The sequence below is a fragment of the Bufo bufo genome, chromosome 4 (assembly GCF_905171765.1).
Source record: "Bufo bufo chromosome 4, aBufBuf1.1, whole genome shotgun sequence".
Taxonomy (NCBI): domain Eukaryota; kingdom Metazoa; phylum Chordata; class Amphibia; order Anura; family Bufonidae; genus Bufo; species Bufo bufo.
Window position 1 is genome coordinate 135,094,851 of NC_053392.1, and position 23,189 is coordinate 135,118,039.

General features: G+C 45.3%; 1 protein-coding gene across 6 annotated transcripts in view; it reads right to left on the minus strand.

Annotated features, from left to right (window-relative positions):
- The window catches only part of WDR33 (WD repeat domain 33), a 104,916-nt gene extending 90,369 nt beyond the window's left edge, over positions 1–14,547 (minus strand). For 4 of the 6 annotated variants that reach the window (XM_040427971.1, XM_040427965.1, XM_040427972.1 and 1 more), the window contains exon 1: positions 14,368–14,547. The gene's annotated coding sequence lies outside the window, so the exon portion shown is untranslated. The remainder of the gene's footprint in view (positions 1–14,367) is intronic. The other 2 variants (XM_040427968.1, XM_040427967.1) reach the window with 2 other exon arrangements.
- Between the last annotated feature and the right edge of the window lie 8,642 nt (positions 14,548–23,189).

Genomic DNA, 23,189 nt, shown 5'->3' on the forward strand with positions numbered 1-23,189 from the left:
CGGCTGTCCTTGCCAGAGCTCAGATGAGTACGGCAGCTCCCTGAAAAAGCTGATCAGTGGGGTGCTGGGATTCAGACCCCGCCAATCTGATAATGTTAACCGATCCTGAGGATAGGTCATTATATATTACTGAATATCCCTTTGAAGGATTTCTTCCTATAGCAATCAGTGGGGTAGGAAGAGTCGGGACCATGAACATTAGGACTCATCAGCTCACGTTGTACATTGAACAACACAGGATTTGTTCAATTACAGCTACTTTCACACTGGTGTTTTGGCTTTCCATCTGGGAGATCCGTTCAGGGCTCTCACAAGCGGCCTAAAACGGATCAGTTTAGCTCCAATGCATTCTGAATGGATAAGGATCCGTTCAGAATGCATCAGTTTGCCTCCGTTCAGCCTCCATTCCGCTCTGGAGGCGGACACCAAAACGCTGCTTGCAGCGTTTTGATGTCCGCCTGACGATGCGGAGCCAAACGGATCCGTCCTGACTTACAATGTAAGTCAATGGGTGCGGATCAGTTTTCACTGACACAATAAGGTGCAATTTGAAACGGATCTGCCTCCCATTGACTTTCAATGCAAGTCAAAACGGATCCATTTGCATTTTTTTTTTTCATGGTAATGCAAACGGATCCGTTCTGAACGGATACAAGCGTTTGCATTATAGGTGCGGATCCGTCTGTGCAGATACCAGACGGATTCGCACCTAACGCAGGTGTGAAAGTAGCCTAAAGAAGATGATCCAACATTTTGCTCACTTAGGGCACTGTAAAACTGGTAAGAGATCCCCCTTAAATGATTTTACACTGCATATAGGACATAGCTCTATGTTTCACTGTATGCAAAGTAACACCATAACTCAACAAGCAGGTGTGAACTCGTCTGTGCAACCAATAGAAGAAAACTACTATGGGATTTCTGTTCACATTAAATGCAACACATACAGTGAGCAAATACAAAGACCACAGAAAATAACCCTGATAATACTAGCATCTAGTTCCAACACAGCCGGGACAGGCAAATTCCAAAAAACCCAACTGATTCTAATTGGGTCTCTAGGGGTTCTGGCTATACAGACTGCTATTCTTGTAGTCAGAAATACCAGAAACCTGATAGATGCCTGGAGAGCAATCCCTGAACAAAGACTATATGAACCAGCAACAGATGTCCTACTGCAACCAAATTCAGGTAGGCTTTAAAAAGGGTTTTCTGAGAGTTCTATATGGATGACCTATCCGCTGAATAGGTCATCATTATCTGACTAGTGGGGGGTCTGACACCCGGGACTCCCACCGATCAGCTGTTTGAGAAGGCACCAGCGCTCCTGTGAGTGCCGCTGCATTCTCAGCTCACCAAGTGCAATGCCGTACGTTGTATAGAGGCTGTGCTCGGTACTGCAGCTCAGCTCCATTCACTTCAATGGGCATGAGCTGCACCTAGGTCATGTGACAAAGTGTAAAATAAAAATAAAAAAAATAAAAAGCCACCAGATGCTGCAGCTCAGCTTCTACCCCTGCCCCCATAAGCCAATACATGCCACATATGAAAAGGGAACTAATATATTTTGCTTGTCAGTTGTTGCCTTTTTATAGCTATCCTTTTTATAAAAATAAATAAACAAAAGTACTCAAAAATGACAAAAATAAGGCACCATGTTTCACCGAAAAAAGGTGCAAAAATTATTTACATATCTAAACAGAAAGAAGTGTTATGGCTTTCAAAGACTTACTCGGGGGGGAAAAAAAACCAGGAAAAAACATGACTGGTCAGGAAAGGGATGGAAGTACATGGCCCAGTCAAGAACTAGTTAAACATTTGTTTGTTAAAAACCGCATGCAAGCACAAAGTCGTGCTCTCCTTGGAAACTAGAGCCGAGTACAGCGTTTACTGTGCTCCTTTGACCGGACTACACGGCATTACAATGATTTGGACATCTTTTGCCCGGTTCCACTACATGGTATGCCATATTAAATGGTGGAATGTACAACTTGTGCCACAAACAACAAGCTCTCATATGGCTATGTGACCAGACAAAAAATAAATAAAAATGTTTGGCTCTGGGAAGGCAGGGAGCGAAAAATGAAAATGCAAAAACGGAATAGGTGCATCAGGAAACAGTTGAAAAATATGCCTGCATCCACCTGAAAAATAGCTGTAAAGTCATGGCCACTAGGTGTCTCACGTCCACTAAGTTGCTGTCCACCGCTTGTTTTTAGGCAAGATCAGTCCCTAGTAACAGACACAAGACAGCTGAGAGAAAGTGGGAGCCTGTCAGAGCTAGCTGAGCAGAGAAGCTCTTGTGTGTCTGTAAGGCACCATGCACACAACCGTAGTTTCAGTACACATCCGATCTGCACCCATTCATTTCAATAGGGCCGCAAAAGATGCGGACAGCACACCTTGTGCAGTCTGCATCCGTATGTCTGTTCTGCGGCGCCGCAAAAAGACAAAAACAAAAAAACACGTCCTATTTTTGACCATTTTGCAGACAAGAACAGTAATTTCTAACCGAACGGCAAAATGCGGACTGCAAAAAGAGATACAGCCATGTGCATGAGGCCAAAGTTTGATCTCTCCCTCCTTATTAGCTTTCTGAGCTCCCTAGAAGAAAACTAATACTGTGGGATAAAAGGGAAGCGAGGTCATACATACAGTAGTGGCAAATTCAACAGAAGGGAGACACCCACTGCTTCTGAGTGAAATGCATCTAGCTGTGCAGCTGAAACAGAGAAACATAAGGCTGATAAACTAAGTAATTCCAAAAAAGACCTGCTCCACAATGTGATTGTACAAAGAGGCACAGTAATTAAAGGGAATATGTTATCAGAAAATGACCTGTTTAAATCACTATGTTTAACATACTTTTTAAAAAGAAATGTTTTTAATTTTCCATATATTGAAACAAAAAATATTAAATCCTGCAGTTTTTCCACTGGCCACTGTCTAATAATTTGCACCACTTCTTGGTTTGTACAGATCACTTTACTGCAGTTAACTCATCTAATCCTGCCTGTAATGATAAGTAGAGATCGACTGATTCTCAGAAGTACCGATATTATCGGCCGATATTCAGGATTTGGTACATTATCGGTATCGGCATCTAACCTTGCCGATATACCGATAATGCGTATAAAGCGAATACTACTACTGAGCTCTTCCATTATGGAAGAGTGCAACAGTATGCATTGTGTGCCGGGAGCGGGGAAGAAGCGCAGCAAGCGCTTCCGATACTCACCCTCCCCGGTCGTCTTTGATGGGGCCCGTGCTGCACTGTCCTGACCCAGTACAGCGTCAGGACGTAGTGCGCGTACTATGACCTGACGCTGGGCTGTCAGGTGACAGTGCAGCGCAGGCGGGAGAAGACACGGGAGCGAGATGCCGGACCTGGAGATGAAGGAGGAGCCGTGGCGCAGGAGAGGGGAGGAGTTTTTTTATTTTATTCATCTGAGGTCTGATAGGGGTTAATAAAAAGTCAGTGAGGAGAGGGGAAGGGGGGGATGGTGTGGAAATTAGCATTTGGCACTAGATTATTATAAATGTAAATTATAAATTGACTACCTAGCGCATCTTTTGGAGCAAAAATTAATATAAGACACTGTCTTATTTTCGGGGAAACAGGGTATGTAATTCTGTTATCGCATGATTTCTGCTGCTACTGATATTTTAATTTTTTATTTGCTAATAAGGGCTTTATTAGTTTACCTCAGTGACTACCAACTAATATAATATATATTATAAGATAGACAATATCGGTATAAATTATCAGCTATCGGCCTGAAAGTTCAAAGATTATCGGCTCAAAAAAAAATAAAAAATCTATATCGGTCGATCCCTAATAAGAAGATATCATCTCTATGTACAGATAAGACAGGATCCTCCATTCACAATAGGGGATAGTACAAGGAAAGAAGAGACAATGACCTGAGGTCACACAGCATGCCTAGAAAACTCTCCCATAGAAGTCAATAGGGTCTGGGCTGCTGTAAAGCAATTTTCTTAATGCTGTTAAAAACAGCTCAGGCAAGATGGCCGCCCCCATAATCATACTCAGAAAATAGAATTAAAAAAAATCTGCAATCAGAAAATAAAAACTGATTAGAAAAAGGATGTGTGTGTTACTATCTTATCATATTCTTATACTAAACTTAAGTGGCAGTTAAAAGTTTTGGCTACACATTACCTTTAAGCAAACTTTTTTTTTTTAAACTCCGGTATAAGTTTAAGCATTACAGAAGAATCCACTGTCAGTGCTATACTGACAGTCACAAGCAGACTGCGCATGGGAGGCCTGGGCCTTATTTCAGTCTGCAGTGCACAAGCATCATCAATGTCATTTGCAGGGTGCTGATGGGAGACAGAGGGAGTCTGCTCCCTCTGTATACTGCTTAGATGTCACGGACGCTATTAACCACTGGACCGTTGCCTGGATTGGCGCTTCTAACGAGAGGGCCGAGACCCGTACAGCGCTTAGACTGCTACGCCATAAATGGGCGGCAGCCTAGTCAAAAGACCTTAGTGACTGCAGAAGAAAAGGTGTATTGATGGTCACTAAGGGGTGAACAAGTTTCACTCCAGATTTACGACTGGCACTTTAAAAAGTAGGGAGAGGTGATGTAGAAAACTTGAAGTAGAATTTCAAGACAAAAGTATTAAGTTTAACCTTTGGCAATCCAGAAGCCAAGGATTTACCGTCATACGTCCTTGGTACTAATGGCTGGATCTCAGGCTGTGTAAGGTCTGGGGTCTGAACTACATTGGTCTGGGCACTATTTCTTTGTATGATACAGGGAGCTAAGGTGTTTTATGGAGTTTATTATGTCCTGCAGCTGCTGTAGGGAGGCTATGTATTGAAGGGATATTGTTACACTACGGTATGTAGTTCTGTTATCGCATGATTTCTGCTGCTACTGATATTTTAATTTTTTATTTGCATAATAAAAAAAAGGATAACTAATTAAAGGGGTATTCCCATCCCATTGTCCGATAGGTGCGGGTCTACCCATACAAGTGAATGGGAGTCCACCGCTCCTATTCATTTCTATAGGGCAGATGTAAATGGCTAAGCCGGTGCTTGGTTATTTTCAGCGGCCAAATAGAAATTAATGGAGGGCGGCTGCACATGCGCCCTCCACCACCTTCCCCACTCCATTCTTGTTGTAGGGGCGGGTACGCACCTATCAGAAAATGGGTGCATATCCTAGCAATATGCCCCCATTGTCTGTGATGAGAATACCCCTTTCATACTGTCTATGTAATTTGTTATTTGTATGGCTGGTTTTAAAGCTGACAGTCTCAGCTTTAAATCAAGACCAACAGTTATGCTCTAACCACGATATATTGCAAGTCAGAGCACTTAGAAATTGGGTTGGGGTAACAGTTGCAGTTCTTTGACACATTCAGCACTGAGGGCAGACGTGTGGCATGTAGGAACGTCTCACATCTTACAGATGTTTGCAGACCATATGTATTTGCATAAGGTCTCTGCTGGAGTCCATCTTCTAGTGCAAAATTTCAATTATTGACTTGTCTGTTGCTATGTAATGCATGATTTTGTTTCTACATGAACCCCTGAATTGTAAAGTGATGCGGAATGTGTTGGCGCTATATAAAGATTATTACAAAGGCACTAAGCTGCACATAGGCCTTGTGACTGATTAACGAGACCTCACATGGCTAAGGGCTCTTTCACACTTGCGTTCTTTTCTTCCGGCATAGAGTTCCGTCGTCGGGGCTCTATGCCGGAAGAATCCTGATCAGGATTATCCCCATGCATTCTGAATGGAGAGAAATCCGTTCAGGATGCATCAGGATGTCTTCAGTTCTGGACCAGAACGTTTTTTGGCCGGAGAAAATACCGCAGCATGCTGCGCTTTTTGCTCCGGCCAAAAATCCTGAACACTTGCCGCAAGGCCGGATCCGGAATTAATGCCCATTGAAAGGCATTAATCCGGATCCGGCCTTAAGCTAAACATCGTTTCGACGCATTGCCGGATCCGACGTTTAGCTTTTTCTGAATAGCGTCCTGGAAGCCATGGTAACCAAAGTCCTGCCAGCCATGGTAAAGTGTAGTGGGGAGCAGGGGAGCAGCATACTTACCGTCCGTGCGGCTCCCGGGGCGCTTCAGAGTGATGTCAGGGCGCCCCACGCTCATGGATGACGTGATCGCATGGACACGTCATCCATGCGCATGGGGCGCTCTGACGTCATTCTGGAACGCCCCGGGAGCCGCACGGACGGTAAGTATACTGCTCCCCCGCTCCTACTATGGCAACCAGGACTTTAATAGCGTCCTGGGTGCCATAGTAACACTGAACGCATTTGGAAGACGGTTCCGTCTTCAAATGCTTTCAGTTCACTTGCGTTTTTCCGGATCCGGCGTGCAATTCCGGCAAATGGAGTACACGCCGTATCCGGACAACGCAAGTGTGAAAGAGGCCTTAGGCTAAGCTGCAAGATGGTTACAACAGATGCCTTCTCAAACAGCTGACTGGTGGGGTCCCAGGAATGTCCCCTAGTGGGCAAACCTGCAAAGGGGAGCATACATATCTGCTTACCGATGCAGGCTCCTAAGCTCTCCATCTTCTGCTAGGGTCCCTGGATGTAAACTCGCGTTTTGATGCCACTGCAGCTGATCGCTAGTCACAGTGGTTACATGCTCCGCTTACATCATGACAAATCATCACATGACGCAAAAGGTGCAGGACACAGCTGCAGCCAACAATTGGCTGCAGCAGTGTCAAATCAGAAGTTAACATCCACGGACCCGAGCAGAGCATTGGAGGCCAGAGAGAAAAGGAGCCAATGTCGACAAGCCGGCAAGTATGATCCCCATTAAAGGTCTGTACAGAAGGGAGGGTTCACTATAACCCCCTAAAGCGTGCATAACCCCTTCAACACCTTAGTGAATGCCAATGCGCCTTTTTACAGCAGTCACTAGGGAGTCTTGGGCTACATTTACAAGACAGTGAAAAACAGCCATTAAAAACTGAAAAATGGTCAGGTTTTTTTTTTTCACCGACTCCTTTCTGAGAGATGGCAGTTAAAAATTGTCTTCTTTAGGGCTCATTCAGATGGCCGTATGAACGTGCCCGCATGCGTTCCGCAATTTTGCTGAACGGGTGTAGACCCATTCATTTCAAGGGTGCCGCAAAAGATGCAGACAGCACACTGTGTGCTGTCTGCATCCATGGTTCCGTTCCACGGAAAAGAGCACTGCCTATTCTTGTCCACAATCGCAGACAAGAATAGGAATTTTCTACTATGGTTGCAGCCATGGGTGGTCTGCAAATTGCGGATGTACACGGCTAGTACCAGTTATTTTTCAGATCCGCAAAGCACTACGGCCGTCTGAATGGGCCCTTAGTTGTATGCGGTCTGTCATCCGTGAAAACAGCCAAAATAGGACAATTTTTTGACAGCTGTTATTCACGGGGCGTCAAAAAAAATGTGAATAACCCCACAGAATACTATTGTTCACTGTCGTGTGAATGTAACCTTACGGCGGTCTAGTCTCAGCGCTACACGTGCCATGGAAGAGAGAAGGTCGCAGTGCTCAAGGAGCGCCAGTGCCATCTCAAACAGATGATCGCCGGGGGTCCAAGGTGTCAGACCCCCACCGATCAGATACTGATCCAGAGGATAGGTCATCAGTATAAAAATCCTGTGGTTTAGGTTTTATTTGCACAAATTACCCTGACTACCAGAAGTGAAAAATATCCAAACACTCCGGGCAGCAAAATGGTAAAATATTCTCCAAGAAATACACAGCCATGTGAATGAGCCCTTGAATGGGCTCAACTTTGCTAATGTATTTTAGTTTATGATGGCGATGTAGGGAAAATGTAGTAAGTACAGTACTGGCCGGAAGCTATACTCTTCAGGGATAACAGACAAGATTAGTGGCAAGGGACAGAAGTCAAGGCATTTCAATGGATTCAATTGCTGCCTATCACTGCTACCCTACTGGAAGATACATTCCAAATCTCTGAATACAGATATGCTATATGGTACTGCATTAGGCTCAGTTCACACTCGTCATGGATTTCATTTTAACAGGGTCACTGACACATCAGTAAATAGACCGTGAACACATTGTATACAGCATTTACAGTATGCGGCGCTTTAAGCGAGAAGCCCCAGAGACATATTACAGCGATTATAAAGCACCTTCCCCTCCTCATTAACGTTCCCACCACAAAGCATACGATGGACGATTTCTCCATGTGACATTCCAGCTACTGCCTTATTTGTAAGGACTTGTAGGTCTTATGAGTCAGGTACTCATCTTTTATTTCTTTCACATGGAAATTTTTGTGGGATTTGGATCCAAGCCATTTCCCTGGAAGTAGAGGTGGCACACCTCCATCCAAAGCCGCTGCTGCCCCCACAGGAGCCAGCCCCTTCAGAGCTCCAGAAGGATGATTTTAAAGGAATTTCATTCATAAGAATGGATTAGCTCATCTCTAACCAACTGGAAAAAGTATTCCCCCATTGATGGCACATACACTATCAAGCGTCTGTCCTGGGCTGATTGGGAGGAACAGTGGTTATTTAAAGTGTATGACCAATACAAACTCAAACCACAAAAAAAAAAAAGCTGTATGTGCCAGTCGTCTGTCCCACATTCAGGGTCAAATTCAAAGCACCATAAATCACTATGATGCAGTGAGTTCAGTTAGTGGTTTTCCAGGATTTTACTACTGATTATCTCTCCTCGGGATAGGTCATCAGTATATGATCAGTGGGGGTCTGACACCGGCGCTCCTGTAAGCACTGTGGCCCTCTCCTTACTTACCAAGCACAGCGCTGTACATTGAATAGTGGTTGCGCTTGCTATTGCAGCTCAGCTCCAATCACTTCAATGGGGCTGAGAGTAATAGCAAGCAGTCACTATACAATGACTTAGTAAGCTGTGAGAAGGCAGCAGCGTTCACAGGAGCACCGATGCCTTACCAAAACAGCTGATTGGTGCGGGCACCATGTGTCGGACCCCCACCAATCAGATATGGATGACCTATCCTGAGTAGAGATCATCAGTATCAAAATCCCAGAAAAACCCTTTAACACGAGCCACAGTCAGGCCGGAAGATTAGATTGTCACGAAGACTGCATAAGGCCAATTGCAGCCTAAAAAGAAACACGCTGCGGCTCTAGCGCCAATGCTTCAGTGAGCCCGCTAGCGGATCTGTACGACATGATCACTGCAGCCAAAGCTGGCCCCTTTACACTGCCCAAACATCGGGCAGATAATCACTAACAAGACTTCCTAGAAACACTCGTTAGTGATTATCTGCCAGTGTAAGGCCTCTTTCACACGAACAATACAGATTAGGTCCGGATGCGTTCAGTGAAACAAGCAAGTTCAGTCAGTTTTGTCTGCAATTGCGATCAGTTTTTTCCGCGCGGCTGAAATGCGTTTTGATGAGTTTTTCACGCGTGTGATAAAAAAAAACCTGAAGGTTTACAAACAACATCTCCCGGGAAAAACGGATTGCATCCGCACCTGGTTGCGGATGCAATGAGTTTTTCACTGAAGCCCCATTTCGTCTGCGAATGTGTTCAGTTTTTTCCGAGCAGGTGCAATGCGTTTTTTAACGCATTGCACCTGCGTGGAAAAAACTGAACGCATTCGCAGACAAAACTGACTGAACTTGCTTGCAAAATAGTGCGAGTTCCACTGAACGCACCCTGAATGCATCCGGAGCCAATCTGTCACGCTCGTGTGAAAGAGGCCTATGGAGCCAGGGCTGCGTGAAAAACGCAGAATATAGAACATGCTGCGTTTTTCACGCAACGCAGAACTGACGAGTGAAAAAAAAAAATACACACAGTCCCATTGAAATGAATGAGTCAGGATTCAGCGCGGGTGCTATGTGTTCACGTCACGCATTGCACTCGCGTGTGTGAAAGGGGCCTAAAGGTGCCACCAGTAATAAGATAGTTTGTGCGGTCACCTGGATTGTTTGGTGGCAGCAGATCATGTCACCTAAATAGCCTCTGCTGCCAGCAAACAATGATTCTGTATGGGGACAGGCGATGGCATTAGCGATCCCTCCTTCCCATACTACATGTAATTGCAGTAGCCTTCTCTACTGACGAGCAGGCAACTGTCGGGAAGGAACGCTGCTGTGTTGAGTAGTGTAAAGGGGCTTTTTGTAGCCATGAGTCAAAGATCCAGTGGGTGCAGAGTAGGGATCGACCGATTATCGGTTTGGCCGATATTATCGGCCGATATTGAGGATTTTGAACGTTATCGGTATCGGCATCAATTTTGCCGATAACGTATGGGGAACACAGAACGCGCTGCTGACAGCGCGTTCTGTGTTCCCTCCGCAGCACAGGGGAGAAGGAAGCAGTGTCTCCTCCCCCTGTGCTGCTGCTGCCGCTGCCGCCAATGAGGGGATAGAACATAAGAGGAGGGGAGGGGCTGTGGCCGCTGCGCCACCAATGAAGATAAGCCTTTCATTCATTCATATACAGGAGGCGGGAGCTGGCTGCAGAATCACATAGCCGGCTCCCGACCTCTATGAGCGATAGCTGCGATCCGCGGTAGTTAACTCCTCAGGTGCCGCGGATCGCAGCTACCGCTGATAGAGGTCGGGAGCCGGCTATGTGATTCTGCAGCCAGCTCCCGCCTCCTGTATATGAATGATCGATAGACTTATCTTCATTGGTGGCGCAGTGCGCCCCCCCAAGCCCCCCAGTATTAATCATTGGTGGCGCAGTGCGCCCCCCATTCCAATCCCGGCCAATAGTGAAAACATTGGTGGCGCAGTGCGCCCCCTCCCCCCCCCCACCCAGTATTAATCATTGGTGGCAGTGGCCACAGGGTCCCCTCTTCCCTGCTCCTCCGATCGGAGCCCCAGCTGTGTAAGCCTGGGGCTCCGATCGGTTACCATGGCAGCCAGGACGCTATTGAAGCCCTGGCTGCCATGATAAGCTCCATGCTGTTGTGTGCACTATGCACAGAGCAGCAGGGACAGTGTGAGATCCTATTCACCCTGATAGAGATCTATCAGGGTGAATAGGACAAAGGTTCTAGTCCCTAAGGGGGTTAAAAGTTAGTAAAAAAAAAAAAAAAAAAAATATTAAGTATAAATGAAAAAGATTTATAAAAAAAAAATACACATTAACAACAAACAAAAAAAATACACATTAACAATAAACATTAATTTTCAGCAGATTTGTGTAGGAATTTTTTTTTTTCTCAAAAATGAAAATTCCCAGAATATCGGTATAAATTATCGGCTATCGGCCTGAAAGTTCACAAATTATCGGTATCGGCCCTAAAAAATCAATATCGGTCGATCCCTAGTGCAGAGCACATCACCAGCAGATGGACCCACACCTATGGGCATTAATGGCACATCCTGTGGGTATGCCATAAATGTTAATACTGGAATTAGGGGTAGGCGATATGGCCAAAAATTTATATTGCAATATAATTTTAAGCATGTGCGATATGCGATATATATTGCAATATATTGTTTTCTATATTGGGGGGGGGGGGGGTTAAACTTTTTTTTTTTTTACTTTTTATTTAATAACTATTAGCCTCCTTAAGGGCTAGAACCCTTGTCATATTCACCCTAATAGAGCTCTATTAGGGTGAATAGGACTTTACACTCTCCCTGCTGCTCTGTGCTTTGTGCACGCAACAGCAGGGAGCTGACTATGGCAGCCAGCCTATCATGTGCCCCCCAGCCTCTCATCTGCGCCCCCCCCAGCCTCTGATCCGCCCCCCTCTCAGCCTCTGATCCGCCCCCCTCTCAGCCTCTGATCCGCCCCCCTCTCAGCCTCTGATCCGCCCCCCTCTCAGCCTCTGATCCGCCCCCCTCTCAGCCTCTGATCCGCCCCCCTCTCAGCCTCTGATCCGCCCCCCTCTCAGCCTCTGATCCGCCCCCCTCGGTAACTCAAACCCAAACCCACACCCCCCCCTCCCCAGTATTAATCATTGGTGGCAGTGGCCACAGGTCCCCCTCCTCCCCTCCATCATTGGTGGCAGTGGGCAGTTCCGATCGGAGTCCCAGCAGTGTAATGCTGGGGCTCTGATCGGTTACCATGGCAGCCAGGACGCTACTGAAGTCCTGGCTGCGATGGTATGTTAGTGAGCAGCATTTTACTCACGTGCGCCGTGACCGCCCCTTCTTCTCATAGGTCTGTGCGGCGCATTGCTAATGCTATAAGCATTAGCAATCCGCCGCACAGACAGAAGAAGGAGCACCCGGCGGCCACGGCGCACGTGAGTATAATGCTGCTCACTAACATACCATCGCAGCCAGGACTTCAGTAGCGTGACTCCTGGCTGCCATGGTAACCGATCGGAGCCCCAGCATTACACTGCTGGGACTCCGATCGGAACTGCCCACTGCCACCAATGATGGCGGGGGGGGGGGGACCCTGTGGGATATGGCCAGCACATTCATTGGTGGCGCAGTGGCCACAGTCCCTCCCTTCCTCCTCCTACTCTGTCCTCATTGGTGTTCAGCGGCAGCCGCGCACAGTGGGGAGGGACGGACTCCCTCCTTCTCCCTCCACTGTGCCGGCCGGCTCGGGAGAAAATGGTGCGCGCAGAGAGCGCAATCATATCGCGGTCCGGCGATATGGCGAAAATCCATATCGTGGCTCAAATTTATATCGCATATACCGCCCACCCCTAACTGGAATACCACTTTAAAGGGGCTGCCTGGGATTACAAAACCAATGGCCTATCTGGTGGAAAGGCCATCAATATATGATTGGGAGAGGGGGGGTGACACCCCTGCCAATTAGCTGTTTCAGAGTAGCTGTCGCTGCAGTAACACCGCTCCATCCATTGTAACTGCAGCACTTCTCCAATTCACTACACAACAGATGCAGCTGTATAGCTCTGGCGCTGCAACTACAATTCAGTTTTTTTACAGTTCCGTATACAGAACCATTCACTTCCAGTCCTTTCCTCAAAAACAAAAACAAAAAAAACATGTCCTATTCTTGTCCGTTTTGAGAACAAGGGCAAGCATTGTTGCAGCGGATCAACACGGATGTGATTTTTTTTTGTGGATCCGTGTTTTCCGTATCCCAAAATACATACGGTCTTGTGCATGAGCCCTAAAGCAGAATATCATGAGGATGGGACAGCAATATTAAAATCTCAGACAATCCATTAAAGGGACTCTCCCTCTCTCAGCCAGTAACCATCTTCCAGCCGCTCAGCTCTGATCCCCATGTGTCAAAATCCACGGAAACGGGGCCACAAGCGCCAACAAAGAGAATGACTGGCCTCAGTGCTGATGTGTCCCCAAGCAATGACAAGCTGCTTGGGAAATGTCACGCCGAGGCCAGTGATGCATGTGGCCCTGTCTGTACACATATTGACTGAAGGGGTCTGGAAACTCAGAAGAGCCCCTGAAGCCGACACCTAGAAGCAGGTAAGTTTCTCTTCACAGGTCCCAATGGTTGGGGTATGAAAAAAAATATATATAAAGATCCTAGACAGCCCCTTTAAGCTCTTGATGTGTGTTACGGTGGGGAGAGCCACACTGAATTTCTGAGGAAGAAACGCCTAGATGCATCTGGGGGGAGATTTATCAAACTGGTGTCAAGTAGAACTGGCTTCTGGAGATTCCACCTTTTATTTTCCAAAAGAGCTCTGAAAAATGAAAGGTGGCATCTGATTGGTTTGCTGGGTGCGTTTTCCTTTCAGTTATCGAGATCCATCATACAATCTCAAAACTGGAGTAAAACGCTTCAGTTTTGTCCCCATTCATTGTCAATGGGGACAAAACCGAACGGAGTTTACCAGAACTCATTCCCGTGACGCACACAAACGCGCTGCAAAAAGGGTTTTGTCCATGCTTTTAATATTGATGACCCATCCTCAGGGATCAACTGTATGAGGAGACGGCGCGCGCAGTGCTGCCTCCCTTCCTGCTCTCCACTGTATGTCTATAGGACAGCAGCGGACGAGAAGGCAGACGGCACGCGCGCGCCATCTCCTCAGAAAGCTGAGCGGTGGCAGAGGGTCCCCACTGAGGGTAGGTCAATAGAAAAAGCCTGGACAACCCCTTTAAGGCTGTTTTCCTTTACCCCAGTTTTGATAAATCTCCCTGTGTTCCCTAGACACCTGCACAGGCCTAAAACTGAAACCAGGAGCTTGGCCCCCGTACACCCTCCAAGTGCTCCGCAGCCTGCTCAGTGCAGGGCCTCCACAAGCCCCAGCAACACGACACCGACCACGGGCGGCACACGGAGGCCTGAAGTAAGGTTGGGAGACGTATCCCAGCACGGGGTTTTCTACACTGGCGCAGCTACTGCCGCCACAGGCGGTCTCGGTAAGGGGAAGGCCTGTTAACTGTATGCCAAACCCACCATGCACGAACGTACTATATACATACGAAGCTAGGGCCACTGCCCTCCGTCACCTCCTCCTTCTTAATCACCCCCTTTCCGTTAACGACTACACGGCTCGCTAAGACACTCTTTACGCTTCCGGTTCCTGCCTCGTTCTTTCTCTCCCCACGGCCGTGCTAAGCCGCGCTCCGCCATTAATCACGTGACACGACGGCCCGCCCCTTCCCCTGACTAAAAACCCAGAGATGCGAATTACGTCAGCTCTTTTTTTTTTTTTTACTTTTCGGAAACTTTATTTAAAAGTGAAACAAATCTGAGATTGTTTACAGCCAGTTTCTGTGGTGTATGTGCAATGCGTATTTAGGCCTTCTCTGCATTTACTTGTACATCTCATAGAAACATACATTTTTCAAGAAAGAAAAAGTGAAATCCCAACATTCTCCCTGTGTGTAGTCCTGAGTAGTGTTGAGTGAACTTGTGTTTTAAGTTCGGCGTCTAAAGTTCAGGTTATCGAAGAATCGCGTTATGGATTCCGCTACCACGGACCATAACGGAATTTAGAATCCATAACGCAATTCTTCGATAACCCGAACTTTAGACGCCGAACTTAAAATACACGTTCGCTCACCACTAGACCTGAGCATTAAAGAGGACCTTTCATCCGTTTTGACATAGGCTAATGATAGTATTACTTTGTAGGGCGGCCCCCACCGCCGCCTCACTGGGTGACGGCCGACGTCATCGTGACGTGCGCTGTGTGGACGTACCGACGCGATCCTTTAAAAGAGAAGGCGCGCCGGCATAAAGACCAGGTAACATCTATGCCTGCGGTCGCAACCTATGTACCGTGAGAAGGGAGGGGGTTCTTTCATCTGCTCCCCTTTCCTCTTCCCTGTTTTTTGTGCACTTACCTGTGCACTTCATACCATCTGAGAGCCATTGATCTCGGTGGCCTTTTTCCGCATTTGCTGCTGACCACATTATCCCCAGTGAAAGATTTACATCTCTTGGCCCATCCTAGATATATTCCCCTGATGAGAGGAGGGTTTCTTTTCCCGTTGCCTCAGAAACGTGCATGTAGGGATCCTTTCAGGGCCATACAGGGACCACAATTCCAGGGATAGGTTCCAGACGGGGGCCCAACTAGTGGGACACCCCGTGGTTAGATTTAAGGGCTACTGTAGGGCTGCGAGGGCCAACTAGGGACATTAAGGAACATCTCCGTGTGATCCCTTTACAGTGTGCTGACCACCGAAGAGGACCACCCTGACCAGAAACACCGAAACAGGAGGTGTCCGGACTATCCACCATCTGTAGGGTAGGACACCTGGTTTCCCAAACGGTGCCACCGTGCATATTATGTTGTGGGTGTAATTGTGCACACCGTGCAGCACGGTCTGCCATTGCATCCATACCATTTTATGTTTTCTGTCGTCTCGTTGTGTATCGTTGTGCATATTGTCTGTGTTGTGAAATACCTGCTTGCATTTTTTGTTTGCCATCGGTATTTAAGGTGTTGGCATATATCAATGCGGTCACCTTAATCTTTGTGTGGCTTAGGTACTAGCACACATCTGTTCTTGTTACCTATAGTGTCACACTTTTTTGAATAAGTGTGGACACAGCTGATAACGTTTTCTTATAGTCCCCCCTCTTTTTGGGAAATTGGAAAACGGTTTTGTCTAATCAGCCTTCATTTATGTCCACATGGTGTCGGCACACATCGATTATTGCCGTCACACATTATTGATCGGGTATCAGTGTATATCAACACTTGTAACCTTCTGTGTCTGACACTACTTGCATCAGTGTGGACACAGCACCACCGCTTTCAATAAGCATTTTTCCCCCAGATTGTGGGACTTTGAAAAAGGTTTTGTGTATTTAGTATTTCTATTTTGAGGGATATATCCCATCTATTTTATAAAAAGAAGTAAAAGTTAAGTATTAAAAAATCCAAGTCAATAAATTCCGATTCTATGATTCATGTGAGTGATTACATATGAAAATCCATTTTTTCTTTGATTTACGGCCCCCACTGATGCCATGGGTGTATTATATATTTTTTCAACCCCCCCCCCCCCCCCCGTCTGCTGTGGCCCCCCGATGATTTGGCGCACTGTATTATAATGAGCATTAAACTCGCAACGTGGAGGAGATGCAGTCTTTTGCTGTGGGCGTCTCCCTGGCTGTGAGCGCGATCCAATCAAAGCGGATTGCTCACAGCCAGGGAGGAGACGCCCACAGCAAAAGACTGCGTCTCCTCCACGTTGCGAGTTTAATGCTCATTATAATACAGTGCGCCAAATCATCGGGGGACCACAGCGATCGAACGGGGGGGGCGGTTTGAAAAAAAATATATACACCCATGGCATCAGATGGGGCCGCCCTACAAAGTAATACCAATATTAGCCTATGTCAAAACGGATGAAAGGTCCTCTTTAATCCCTATGGCAAATATTAGGGTATGTTCACACATAGTATAAAAATGAAAACGTAGTGTTGGCTCATCTATTCTCTGCTTATGGTAGGGTGCCTCCAACCATATCAGACACACCCAGTCTGTGAAAAGCAAAAGTATATAGTATATTGGTAGGTTGGGCACACCTCACTCGGATAAATCTATATCGTTATCAATTTTATTACATCAATTTTATTATAACATGTTATACTTATAAAATAATAAATGTAAAACCTGTACAGATAATTCCGCGCAATAACATAAGATAAAATGAGATAAAAACATTCAATGAATGATACCATGTGTCTGATCAGACACGTATATTGGTCCCATATGGTATATATTGGTATATGAGAGATGAACGGATAGCGTGTTCGCTTGATGGAACAGGTCGATTGCTCGCTCTTCTCTCACACCAACATATTATAACAGTCAAAACAATATAAATTATATCGATGCATACAAAAATCTATTTTGGGGTCCTATTATACCAGACGCGTTTCAGAGACACCTGTCTCCTTCCACTGAGGAAGGAGACAGGTGTCTCCGAAACGCGTCTGGTATAATAGGACCCCAAACAGATGACATTGATATAAAGCTTTGATCCGGAGAAAACCTACGAATATTCCATCGCCCCTATCCAAAATTGCTGTCTACGGCTATTAGAACTATTCGTGTTCAGCATCAAATTAGCAGACACCTGGGCACTAACTACGTAGTATCCGGAACAGGAGCGAGACGGTAAAGAGCAGGAGTCCACATGACTACACACACGTGGGACGCCACGATCATATACTCCGCCATCTGCCATACTCAGTATACATCCGCAATGCAAGTATAAGGGGATAAGGAAGTACCGCACACGATTACATCTATACTTATGGATTGCCACTCTCACTACTCATAAAGAGATGACATCCAATCGTGAGTAATACAGCGATATATCTATATATACGAACATTGATGCAAAGGTTTGGATCAAAGTGACATTGTTCCTAATTTGTGGATACTGTTGTAAATCTGCGGATATTTTTTCTATAGTAGACTAATTACAGAACTATAGTCTAAAGGACATAACGATACGACTGTTTTGGGTTACAAAAATTGGTACCTTGCTACTGCCACCTATAGAAAGTGTGGAGGGGAACATCGTAGCCCTATACAGTTCATTACATCAACGATAACCTCTATTGTGTCAATAGAGAAAAGAACAGACTTTTCATCTATACCTATATTAATGAAATAGATTTTTGTATGCATCGATATAATTTATATATTGGTTTTTTTTTGGTTTTGAAAATACTTTATTTTGAATCATGAGCAGAAAATACATAAAATACATCCGCCCCACAACAGGGTACTTGTTGCACATATACATCAGAGATGCAAACATATTTAAGTACTTACAATAATGGGAAAGGGGGGGAAGAAAGTAAAAGAGGGGAAAGGAAAGGGGAAGGGGGAGGGATAGGGATTTTCTACTTTCCCTAAATCACTTGCTGAAAAGCCCTGTCTATTTCAGGAGGAGAAGCCTCTATATTTTTTCCATGGGGACCACGTGGCCTCGAACACTTGTGTTCTTTTGGACTTCCACCCTGCAATCTGTTCCATTCTATACAGTGCATCACATTTCACTGTCCATTGGGAGATGGACGGGGCTCTACGACTCTTCCAATTGAATGCTATTAGAATTCTCGCAGCTGCTAACAGTTGGCCTAGCAAGAAGGTGGATATGTCTATTACCTTTCGCCTCACCCAATAAGCCTAATAATTTATATATTTTTTTTACAGTTATAATATGTTGGTGTGAGAGAAGAGCGAGGAATCGACCTGTTCCATCAAGCGAACATGCTATCCGTTCATCTCCCATATACCAATATATACCATATGGGTCCAATATACGTGTCTGAACAGACACATGGTATCATTCATTGAATGTTCTTATCTCATTTTTTCTTATGTTATTGCGTGCACTTATCTGTACAGGTTTTACATTTATTATTTTATAAGTATAACGTGTTACAATAAAATTGATGTAATAAAATTGATAACGATATAGATTTATCCGAGTGAGGTGTGCCCAACCTACCAATATTTTTACAAATGCCTAGGAAGGCAATAAGACCTATCTTGACCCAGGTGAAATTTAATACTTCACTTTTATTATTATATATAATAAAATCTGAATTACTAAGGCCTCTTTCACACTTGCGTTGTTGGGATCCGGCATGCACTTCCGTTGCCGGAGGTGCCTGCCGGATCCGTAACAACGCAAGTGTACTGAAAGCATTTGAAGACGGAACCGTCTTCCAAATGCGTTCAGTGTTACTATGGCACCCAGGACGCTATTAAAGTCCTGGTTGCCATAGTAGGAGCGGGGAGCGGGGGAGCGGTATACTTACAGTCCGTGCGGCTCCCCGGGCGCTCCAGAATGACGTCAGAGCGCCCCATGCGCATGGATGACGTGATCCATGTGATCACGTGATCCATGCGCTTGGGGCGCCCTGACGTCACTCTGGAGCGCCCGGGGAGCCGCACGGACGGTAAGTATGCTGCTCCCCTGCTCCCCGCTACACTTACCATGGCTGTCAGGACTTTAGCGTCCCGGTAGCCATGGTAACTATTCAGAAAAAGCTAAACGTCGGGTCCGGCAATGCGCCGAAACGACGTTTAGCTTAAGGCCGGATCCGGATCAATGCCTTTCAATGGGCATTGATCCCGGATCCGGCCTTGCGGCAAGTCTTCAGGATTTTTGGCCGGAGCAAAAAGCGCAGCATGCTGCGGTATTTTCTCCGGCCAAAAAACGTTCCGTACCGGAACTGAAGACATCCTGATGCATCCTGAACGGATTACTCTCCATTCAGAATGCATTAGGATAATCCTGATCAGTATTCTTCCGGCATAGAGTCCCGACGACGGAACTCTATGCCGGAAGACAATAACGCAAGTGTGAAAGAGCCCTAAGTGAGTGCTCATTTTATTTACCTTTATTAACTATTTTACAAACCCAAAAAATACTATGTTTAAAAATACAGTCAGCACTCCACTAGAGAATTGAGATGTTGAACGGCAATGACGGGGCGTGGAGGGGTGCACTACCTCCCACCCTATTACTTGTAATACAGGGCAATGCCGTATTACTTAGTGCAGGGCTGTTGCCAACTGAATATTGTTGTCAGTATGGCAGTGTAAAGCAGTGGAGAACAGGCGACATCAACCCACTGTCAGATGGGATGCTAATGACCCGCTTATACACGTGAGGCCAGCTAATCTTATCAACCTACCAATATACTATGTTCACACACAGGTTTTTTAACGCGGATTTCAGTGCCAAAACTATGCTGAATCTTCGCTGAGACTGCCTCCCTCTGTTTCCAATGGGAAGCCGCGCCACAGTTCACGTGGTTGAGGATTTTCCCGATGTGGTTACCAAGGACAGGATTGCACAATTCGAAATGAAAAGCTACAGAAGAAACCACAGAGCGTCAAACTCCATTGTGGAGTTTTTCTCAGCACGGGTTTCTGCGTCTGAAATCAGAGTTAAAAACGGTCCCATTATGGAGATGCTTATTAGTAACAGGAGGAACGGGAAGCAGTCAATGCAGCGCTCCCCGTGCTGGCTCTGTAGTCACGGCTTCCTGGTCTTCCTCACCGGCACAGCGCAAGGACGGCGGCTTGCTCTCTGTCCTCACGCTGTGCGGCGTCACAGCACAACGCGGTATTAAGATCGTGGATGACAGGAGCGGCAAGTTGATTTTTTTTTTTTGTCTGTTCTTGGCATGGGGTTCTGTTCTGAGGTCTGCTTGGGGGGGGGTCATTCACATTGGGGGTATGATCTGAGGTCTGAATGTGGCGGGTCTTATTCACATTGGTAAACACAAAATAAATAATATGGACCGCTTAGCACATGTATGACGTTTGCACTAGCAATATTTATATGTCAATTGGTTATTTGACCATAGAGCGTCTATTTCATGTGCTAATTGATTTAAAACTTCACTTTTATTTCTATATATAATATAAACTAAGAAACTGAGAGAATCTTCCTTTAAAAATATCAGTAGGTATTAGGGTACTTTCACACTTGCGTTGTTGGATTCCGGCAGGAAGTTCCGTCGCTGGAACTGCCTGCCGGATCCGGCAATCAGTATGCAAGCGGATACCATTTGTAGACGGATCCGGATCCGTCTCACAAATGCATTGCAATACCGGATTCGTCTTTCCGGTCGTCATCCAGAAAAACGGTATTTATCTTTTTCACACTTTTAAAGGTCTATGCATGCGCAGACCGCAAAACTGGATCCGTTCTTCCGGAATACTTGGGGGAATTAATGCATTTCAATGGAAAATAATACCGGCATGTGTTCTGGAATTTTGGACGGAGAAAATACTGTATTTTCTCTGTCCAAAAACCATACAGTGACTAAACTGAAGACATCCTGATGCATACTGAACGGATTGCTCTCCATTCAAAATGCATTAGGATAAAACTGATACATTTTTTTTCCGGTATAGATGGAACTCAATACCGGAAAAGTTTAATGCAAGTGTGAAAGTACCCTAAAGCAGATAGCCCACATGGGATGTTTGTGCTGTTAATTTTCACAGCAAACCTTAACAAGGTGTAACAATGTTGCTAGTAGCGGTCAGTGCGCTCTGACTTGCTACATGTTATTTTTTTATAGCTCTATTTACCCCAACTGTACTTTCTCTTATGCTGGCTGCTTACTACTGTCTAAAAATACAAACGCACACCCTGCTTCCAGACATGTTTCGCTGGCAAACCGGAGTCTTCAGGGGAACATGCAGGTCTGTATGTTGGGGGCGGGGACCATCTTTTATTAGGCAGGTTTGTGATGTCATGGTGATTCCACGTATGTCAGTAAATGTTACTTCCATTGTCAGCCCTGGATTGGCTCACCTTACCTCTTTACTCTGCCCGTTCGTTACATCGCTCAGGTATCTCCCCAGCTTGTGCGTACACAATGGGAGATTCACGCATGCGCGCACACTTAGAATATTTCTCTGCTTTATCGCTAGCAGTGCGCCTGCGTGCACACTTAAAAGGACTCTCTGTTCGTACGTCTCGGGGGGTTGGCGCATGCACACGCACTTAGAAGATTTCTCTTCTCTATCTCTAACAGCGCGTCTGCGTGCACACTTAGAAAATATTCTCTCCTCTTTAGCTGGTAATGCGCATGCGAAAGGACTTAGTGCGAGGACAGATCTACTTATCCTCTTGTTGGGGCTTACTTCTGGATAGCACACATTAGTTATGATGCTTACTGTATCTAATTGCATATTGGTATTTTCTAGTTATTGGTCACCAGATTCCTTGCAACAATCAATATAGTATTAGCAGCTATATGATTTTTAATGGTTTTTACTGGTATCTATATGTCAGTTGGGTATAATTGAAACTTTATTAACCTTAACTAAATATGTATCTCATAATTTACTAGATAAATATACTTGGCTTTTTATTAATTATATTTTATTTACTTTCAATTTATATATTAGATTTATGAGAAACTAGATGTAAATATTTCAATTCATATTGCTGACATATACGTATTATATGTGCAAATCACCATACATTTATTCCTGATATTTGCTAGCTTTTAACATGTTTTATATTATTTTATTCTATTTTGTTCTTGTTTAAAGGGGTTGTTCAGGTTCAGAGCTGAACCCGGACATACCTTTATTGTCACCCAGGCAGCCTCCCTGAGGCTAGCATCGGAGCATCTCATGCTCCGATGCGCTCCCTTGCCCTGCGCTAAATCTATCTGGTTGCTTGGGGTTCTGCACCATTACAGTCGCCCTGTCTTGGGCCTACTTTAATTCTTTGTATACCCCATATTTTAAGTCCAGATTTCCCCCATGAAATTTCTTTATATGCTTGGAAAGTGGTGTTTCTTCATCTGGATTTAGATTGCTCAGATGTTTTGAAATGCAATTCTTGAATCGTCTTCCCTACATATAATTTTGGCCATTCACATTGGGTAGCATAGACTACTCCTGTAGTTTTACAGTTTATGTAGTCTTTGATAGTGTAATTTTTCCCATCAGCTGGATTTGTAAACTGTTTCTTTGAGGACATATACTTACAAAAAGTGCAACTGCCGCAAGTGTATGAACCTTTTACTGATAGCCATGTTTCTACTTTTCTTTGTTGTCTTTGGAAATAGCTATGCACCATTATTTCTGGTTTTTCCCCCGTCTATAGGTGATAGTGGGGTTCCTAGAGATAACTTCTTTTAGATCACCATCCGCTCGCAGGACACGCCAATGACGCCTCAAAATTTCGTATACTGTTTTGTGCTGCACATCGTGTATTATTTTTTTAATCTTCTTTATTACTTCTTTCCTGGAATAATCTATTCCTTTCCGT